We start from the raw sequence: 7,903 nt of genomic DNA, 5'->3' as shown, positions 1-7,903 counted from the left end.
ACACCCTAACCACTGAGCCATATGCTCTCAAGAAATGCAACCAAATTGCACAGAACGATTTGATTTGTCCATTTCTCTTTCAATTAGGCCAGTCCCAATTAGCTGACTCTGTTAATGAGGAAACCAAATACTGTTTGAAATGTGGTGTTAACTTGGTGGCCCGTTAGTGTAAGGGAGATAATCGTTTCTACCTAAATATTTGGTGGGATTACAAGTTTGGATTTGAAATGAAGGAACAAGGATGAAGACGCAGAGAATATAGATTTAATGATTCGTTTTTAATTGTAAACTTTGAAGGAGATAAAGCTCTAAATAGTAGCACATAAAAATATTGGATTAAAAATCCCCTTGGATGGGAAAATTTCTATGTTGACAGACGATGAGGGTTCAAGTCACACAAACAGCCTTCAACTTCAGTCCTTAATATTTTTAATTCAATGTTTAAAATATCTAATATGTTAAAAAAAAAACGTCTCCATTTCATTAACCATGGATGTTTGTCCAACTTCTTTTCTGTCCTCACAAACCTTCCTTCAATAAGAAACACTGGTTTTGTAAGTCGTTTTGGCCAGTGAATGACAAGTGAAGCTGTAGAATATGTCAACGTTCATGCATTTTCACACACGCACACATTATATCTATCTATATATTTATATATATATATACACATAAGTTATATATATATATATCTTAATGTAGGATAAAATTTTTTTCGAAAAAAATCTTATCAATGGCCAGCATATAAACAATTCATAAATAAGGGCAAACGTATGCCCTTATATATGAATTGTATATATATATATATATTAACTGTTTGAAGGATTATTTACCTAAATTCAATGGAATACATCCACTGGTTTTCAAAAATAGAAATATTAATATTTCTAAATCTTTCTAAGGAGAATACAGAACAGACGGTCAGCAGCGATGCCTGCTGTGTTTGGCTACTTTACATTGATAAGGGGTAAATACCCCAAAACTAGTCTGTAGATGTCAGACCAGCAAGGGGAAGCTGCTGACCTCCCTTGTTCAAAGGTTATAATGGACACAGGTCTGTGTGTTATATAGCTAGTTAGAGGCGATGGCCTCTTGGAGCTAATCAACAGCAGCGCATTCGTCCTATTTTTCAGGACTGCCATGTTAGCTTGGCGATAACTATTAATATCCAGTACTGCTGCCATAGTCTCCTTTGGAGAGACTTAGAAATATTAATATTTCTATTATATATAAACTATACCATTTTAATCCCAAGCAACGCAGTGTGTCTCTGTTAGTATATATATATATATATATATATATACACACACTCACACACATATATTGTTATATATATGCAGACACATATAGATAAAGGAATGAGGGAGACCCTATTTACAATAGCAAAAAGCCAATTGTAGTGGCGATGTCCAGTGTGAGTTAGGGTTATGAGATAGCCAAAGGGAGTGGGGCAGCATTTGAAGGTCGTGAGCAAGATAGAGAAAGTCCTCTGACAATAGCAGTTTAGAATTACTGAATTACAGTGTGTGATGGGGGAAAGGATTATACTAAATATCAAGAGGAGGGCTGTAGGGTAGATGAGTAATAGGGATCAGGCATTGACTTCAATGAGTTATAATGGCCCCAGTTATGGAAATAGTATTGTCCATTATTGACTTGGGTCCTCCATCCAGGGCCAAAATGTTCTGTGCTTGTTAAGCTTGAAAGACCAGCAGAATAAGTACCAGACTTTAAAAAAAATAACTAAGGGGGTTGATTTTTTGATAAAACTCTTGAAGGCAGTGCCCCAGCATGGCTACAGTCCAGTGATAGAAAAAAGTAAAAGATAAAGATATTAGTATAATTGTTTTTCCCCTTCCTCACATTTTTTACTAAGGCGAAGACAAAACAGTTTACATCCATGGATTTCTTTCTTCGCTATGTTGTTGGACAAATTTAAGACGTTTAGGAAAACTGGCGAAAGAAGTCTTGTTTCATCTGGACAATTCTCCAGCACATAAGTCCTTAGTTTCAGAGGCTGCTGTGCACAACTGTGACTTTGATCTGGTTGATCACCCTCCTTATGCTCCTGATTTGGCCTCATTTCACTCTCTTCTGTTCTCCATCATGAAAAAACACTTGGCTAGGAACCAGCATCGCAGTGATGATGACATCATATCTGCTGTTGAGGATTTGTTTTGACCAACAGGATGAAAGCTTCTTCACCAATAGGATCCAATCACTGTAACACCGATGGAAAAAGTTTTTGGACTGCAAGGGGGACTAGTTTGTAAAATAAGCCTCATTTAGTTACATTCCATGAGAGTATCGTGGTCAGCCTATGAACTTTTCTGCTGACCGTGGTATTTTAGTAAACATAGCAGCACAATTTGTTCACCGACCTTTTATTCATTACTGCTCTATTGTGTGAGAAACACTGTACTAGGGAGACCAAGAATGATTTTTGTTGTTTCTCTTCATTAAAACATACAGAATGAAAATTGGCAAAACTTGCAAAATAAATTGGAAACCAGTTTCCAGAATTACATTAAAAGATGCACAGGTGTAGCTGTGTGGTAAGAAGTTTGTTTCCTGAACACATGGCTCTGGGTTCAATTCCACTGCTTGGCACCTCGAGCAAGTGTCTTCTATTGTAGCCTCAGGCCAACCAAAATCTTGTGAGTAGAGTTGGTGGGCAGAAACTGAAAGAAGCCTGTTGTCTTTGTATCTGTGTTTGTCCTCCACCTCCACTTGACAACTGGTGTTGGTGTGTTTACATCCCCGTAACTTAGCAGTTTGGCAAAAAAGACTGATAGAATAAGTACCAGGCTTGAGAAAAAAGAAAGGTATTGGGGTTGATTTGTTTTGACTAAAAACTCTTTAAGATGGTGCCCCAGGATGGCTGCGGTCTAATGACTGGAACAGATCTGAAATTTCAGCAGTTTATGTTAGGTGTTGTTTAGAACTTGCATCATCCCTTATTATGGTAGAGTAGCTAGGGGTCAAGCAAGGTAGGGGGTTCACTTGGATTGATGGTTTTATGGGGGCAACACATTAGGGTCTGCCACAAACCTGAATATGTATGGGGGCCCGGAGAGGAACAACAAACTCAAAGGATGCTCTGGGTGGCACATGCTGTAGCATCCACTGCCTTATTGAGCAGCTCTGTGATTCAAAGGCACTCCAGCCATGACTATCTCATCTTTTTGTATATCCAGAACTGTAGTGAGCATTACTTTTTTTTACATTTCCTTTTCTTGAAAAGAAAGGGAGCATGAAAATGTTATATTATAATGAGAGGGTGTTGAACGAGAGGATTGCATGGGGAAAAAAAGGGTCAACCTCACGTTAACCCAATAAATGGAGCAGCAATACAAATCGAAATAGTTTGGTAGATAGAGCTGATTGATATGAGAACAAGAAAAGCAGTTGTTTAATCATTAATCAGGAACAGTCACTCAGATGCTTAAAATGTGTGGCAAAGTAGAAATATGCAAATCACATGAAGGCGGCGAGCTGGCAGAAACGTTAGCAGGCCGGGTGAAATGCTTAGCGGTATTTCGTCTGCCGTTACGTTCTGAGTTCAAATTCCGCTGAGGTCGACTTTGCCTTTCATCCTTTTGGGGTCAATAAATTAAGTACCAGTTATGCACTAGGGTCAATTTAATCGACTTAATCTGTTTGTCTGTCCTTGTTTATCCTCTCTGTGTTTAGCCCCTTGTGGGTAGTAAAGAAATAAGAAACATGCAAATCACACAAATATCTGACCCATAGCACAGATGGGTGCGTCATACCCAGTGGAATTACAGCCTTGAGCAGGGCCAGTTTGCCTGGTTTCTAAGTGACATAGAATTCCCCCTACACAATATCAGTCTGTTGCAGGATTATTCATTTAAACCGAGCGAACTGGAGCAATGCGAAACAAAATATTTTGCTCAAGAAAACAAAGCATTGTCCAGTCCAGAAATTGAAACCACAATATTGTGATCTTGTGTGCAACCCTAACCTCTGGGTTATGGGCCCGGTGAATAGCATAGTAGTTTTCTTATGAATAGCAACAAGGGCAAAGGAGATACGTTTCAGTGAATGCATTTACAGAGGCATCAAACTGTTTGGCCAAATTATGAAGGTTACTGGAAAAGTTAAAGCATAAATGATAGGGGACGAAACTAATGTAGATGAGATGCTGTCCAGTTTTATACCTGGAAAGATGTCAATCAGGCCATCGAGTGAGACACCCACAGGTAAAGTGATTACCTAAGAGTAAATTATTTTATCAAGTACTAAATGATTTGGAGAAGGCATTTGACTGTCAGGCTTTGTAATCAGGATGTCACTAATGCAATTAGGTGCAAATGAATCACCTGTAAGGGCTTTACAAGCTACGGACAAAGGTGCAAACAGTAAGAAATTTACCAAGTGGGAAGAAGTTCATCAAAGCTCTTCAAGCTCCTGTTCCTGTTCTTTGTAAGCCTACAGGCCATAACAGAAGAGTTTAAAACCGTTCCTCCTTGATAACTCATGTCTGCTAATGATCTATATCTTATACAGGTCATTAGCGCATGATCTATCATCATCACCATCATTTAACGCCTGTTGTCCAGGCTTGGATGGTTTGACCAGGGCTGGCAAGCTGGAAGGCTGCAATAGACTCTGGTCTGATTTGGCATGGTTTTCTACAGCTGGATGCCCTTCTTAATGCCAACCACCTTGAAAGTGTATTGGGTGCTTTTACATGCCACCGGCACAGGTGCCATTTGCATGATACCAATATTTGCCATGACTGTGATTTTGCTCAGCTTGATGGGTCTTCTTAAGCACGACACAATACCAAAGGTCTCAGTCGTTGCCTCTGTGAGGTCCAACGCTCGAAAGAAACTCAGCCGCTTTGCCTCCAGGCCTTTCATTGCATACACTGTCTGTCCAGGGCTTAACACTTATTTCCAGGACCTTAATGTAGGTGGCAGAGTTAACTTGAAGGCCTTGTGGAAAGAAGTAAGGAGGTATTACATGTCCTTCATTGCTGACAACCCCTAAAACCATGACAGGTGCAGGAAATTTTGGAACTTCAGATGGGTCTGCACATAATATCACCAATACCAAAGCATAAAAAGCATTCTAGACGCTCTGAAATCATTAGAACACCTGAATTCAACCAACAAGTTCAACAGACCATTGATTACAATCCCAGAAGGTCCATGAGGTCATTTTCAAAAGATGTGTCAGTAGGAACAGTCAGAAATGTTGTCTGCGAAGACATCAGATATAAGTCTTATATGATGAGGAAAGGTCAATTTGTCAGAAAAAGCAAAAGGAAATCACTACATCCAGCAGAAGAATATTTGATTTGGTTTTTCTCAAATGAGAAAAACCTTGACTAAGATCAAAAATTAAACAGAAGAAATAACAGATGGTTATAATAATAATAATAATAATAATTGTGTACAGTGCTCAGGTGCACTACAACTCATCTAAAGTGTATGTATAATCAGGTGTAGTTTCGGCGGATTTCGGAAAGCATGAAGGCCTTAAAGGATGCAGTGTCATGGCAGTCAACAACTGACGCAGGCAGTTTGTTCCATGCTTCAGCAACTCTGAGCATGAAAAAATGTTTCCCATGACTTTCGGAAACATTTTTTCACGCTCAGAGTTGGTGAAGCATGGAATAAACTGCCTGCGTCAGTTGTTGACTGCCATGACACTGCATCCTTTAAGGCCCTCATGCTTTCCGAAATCCGCCGAAACTACACCTGATTATACATACACTTTAGATGAGTTGTAGTGCACCTGAGCACTGTACACAATTATTATTATTATTATTATTATTATTATTATAACCATCTGTTATTTCTTCTGTTTAATTTTTGATCTTAGTCAAGGTTTTTCTCATTTGAGAAAAACCAAATCAAATATTCTTCTGCTGGATGTAGTGATTTCCTTTTGCTTTTTCTGACAAATTGACCATTCCTCATCATATAAGACTTATACCTGATGTGTTTGTGGACAACATTTCAGACTGTTCTTTCTGACACATGGAGATCTTTTGCAATTGACCTCATGGACCTTCTGGGATTGTAATCAATGGTCTGTTGAACTTGTTGGTTGAATTCAGGGGTTCTAATGATTTCAGAGCGTCTAGAATACTATTTATGCTTTGGTATTGGTGATATTTCCATCTTCAGTCTCTCGCTCCTTACAAACTTTGTAGACGAAAGATCTGGCAACTTAAGATATTTCTAAATCGCTATACTCAGCCTTTATAACCACAATAACAGCATGCTTCTTCATTTCTTGAGTAAGCTGAGGTTCTGCCATTATTATTTTCAAAAACAAAGATTGTACAGAGTTAGCAAAAAATGCTGCAATGACCCCAGAAAGGTATGTCCTCAAATACCTTATGCACCCCGTACAAATCCAAAACCGGTAAAGAAGGAAAATGGAAAAAAAGGAAGAAAGAAAAAAATGAAAGAAACATCAATTTAACATTGAGTGCCTCAATTGCTTGCACCCCTCAAGGTTCAACAGAACCTACTGAAGCAAGCTAACATGCTCAAAGCATTATATTATATATTGTAAGGCGGCGAGCTGGCAGAAATGTTAGCATGCCGGACGAAATGCTTTGTGGTATTTCGTCTGACTTTATGTTCTGAGTTCAAATTCCTCCTAGGTCGATTTTGCCTTTCATCCTTTCAGAGTCGATAAATTAATAACCAGTTTTGTATTGAAGTTGATCTAATCGACTGGTTCCCTCCCCCAAAATTTCGGGCCTTGTGCCTAGAGTAGAAAAGATTGTATTATATACTGTGAAGGCACATTGGCTCAGTGGTTAGAGCGTGGGCTCACAATAACGAGGTTGTGAGATCGATTCGTGGACAGGGCTGTGTGTTGTGTTCTTGAGCAAGACACTTTATTTCACATTGCTCCAGTTCACTCAGCTGTTGAAATGAGTTGTGACGTCACTGGTGGCAAGCTGTTTTGGCCCCTTTGTCTTTCCCTTGGATAACATCAGTAGTGTGGAGAGGGAAGGCTGGTATGCATGGGTGACTGCTGGTCTTTCATAAACAACCTTGCTTGGACTTGTGCTTTGGAGGGGAACTTTCTAGGTGCAATCCCACGGTCATTCATGACTGAAAGGGGTCCTTTACCCTTTTATATATTATATTACATTGGAAATCGAACCAAATTCGTCGACTGGCACCCATGCCAACCTCCCTTCACTGGACACAAAACTCTGCTTGCGAAGACCTGTTGGGGCAAGTGAAATCGAAATTGAACCGCATTCGATGACTGGCACCCATGCCAGGGGAGCGCCAACAGCTCCATCCAAGAAGGATCACTGCCAGAGCAGCTGTCTTGCACGTAAAGAGCACCATTTGAGCGTGATCGTTGTCAGCGTCACCTCACTGGCACTTGTGCTGGTGGCACGTGAACAAACCATTCGAGTGAGGTCGTTGTCAGTGCCGCTGGACTGACTCCTGTGCAGGTGGCACATAAAAAACACCGTTTTCGAGAGTGGCCGTTGCCAGTACCGCCAGACTGGCCCTCGTGCCGGTGGCACTTTAAAAACACCCACTACACTCTCGGAGTGGTTGGCATTAGGAAGGGCATCCATCTGTAGAAACTCCGCCAAATCAAACTGGAGCCTGGCGCAGCCATCTGGTTCGCCAGACCTCAGTCAAATCATCCATTCCATGCTAGCATGGGAAGCGGACGTTAAGCGATAATGATGATTACATATAAATCAATGAAGAAATTTCGGACGTGGAAGTAAAATATGCAGTTAGAGGGTCTCAAAGCAAACTTAGCAAGGACTAAAGAAAGACTCTTGCTATTGTCAAGGAATTGGCTTAAAATGTTAATGCTAAACGAATTAGGAAATCAAGAACATTAACTCTTACGGCTCTTAACGAGTGAGAGAGTTGCCTGC

Source organism: Octopus sinensis, linkage group LG24 (genome assembly GCF_006345805.1).
Source record: "Octopus sinensis linkage group LG24, ASM634580v1, whole genome shotgun sequence".
Classification (NCBI taxonomy): Eukaryota; Metazoa; Mollusca; class Cephalopoda; order Octopoda; family Octopodidae; genus Octopus; species Octopus sinensis.
This window is presented reverse-complemented; position numbering follows the sequence as displayed.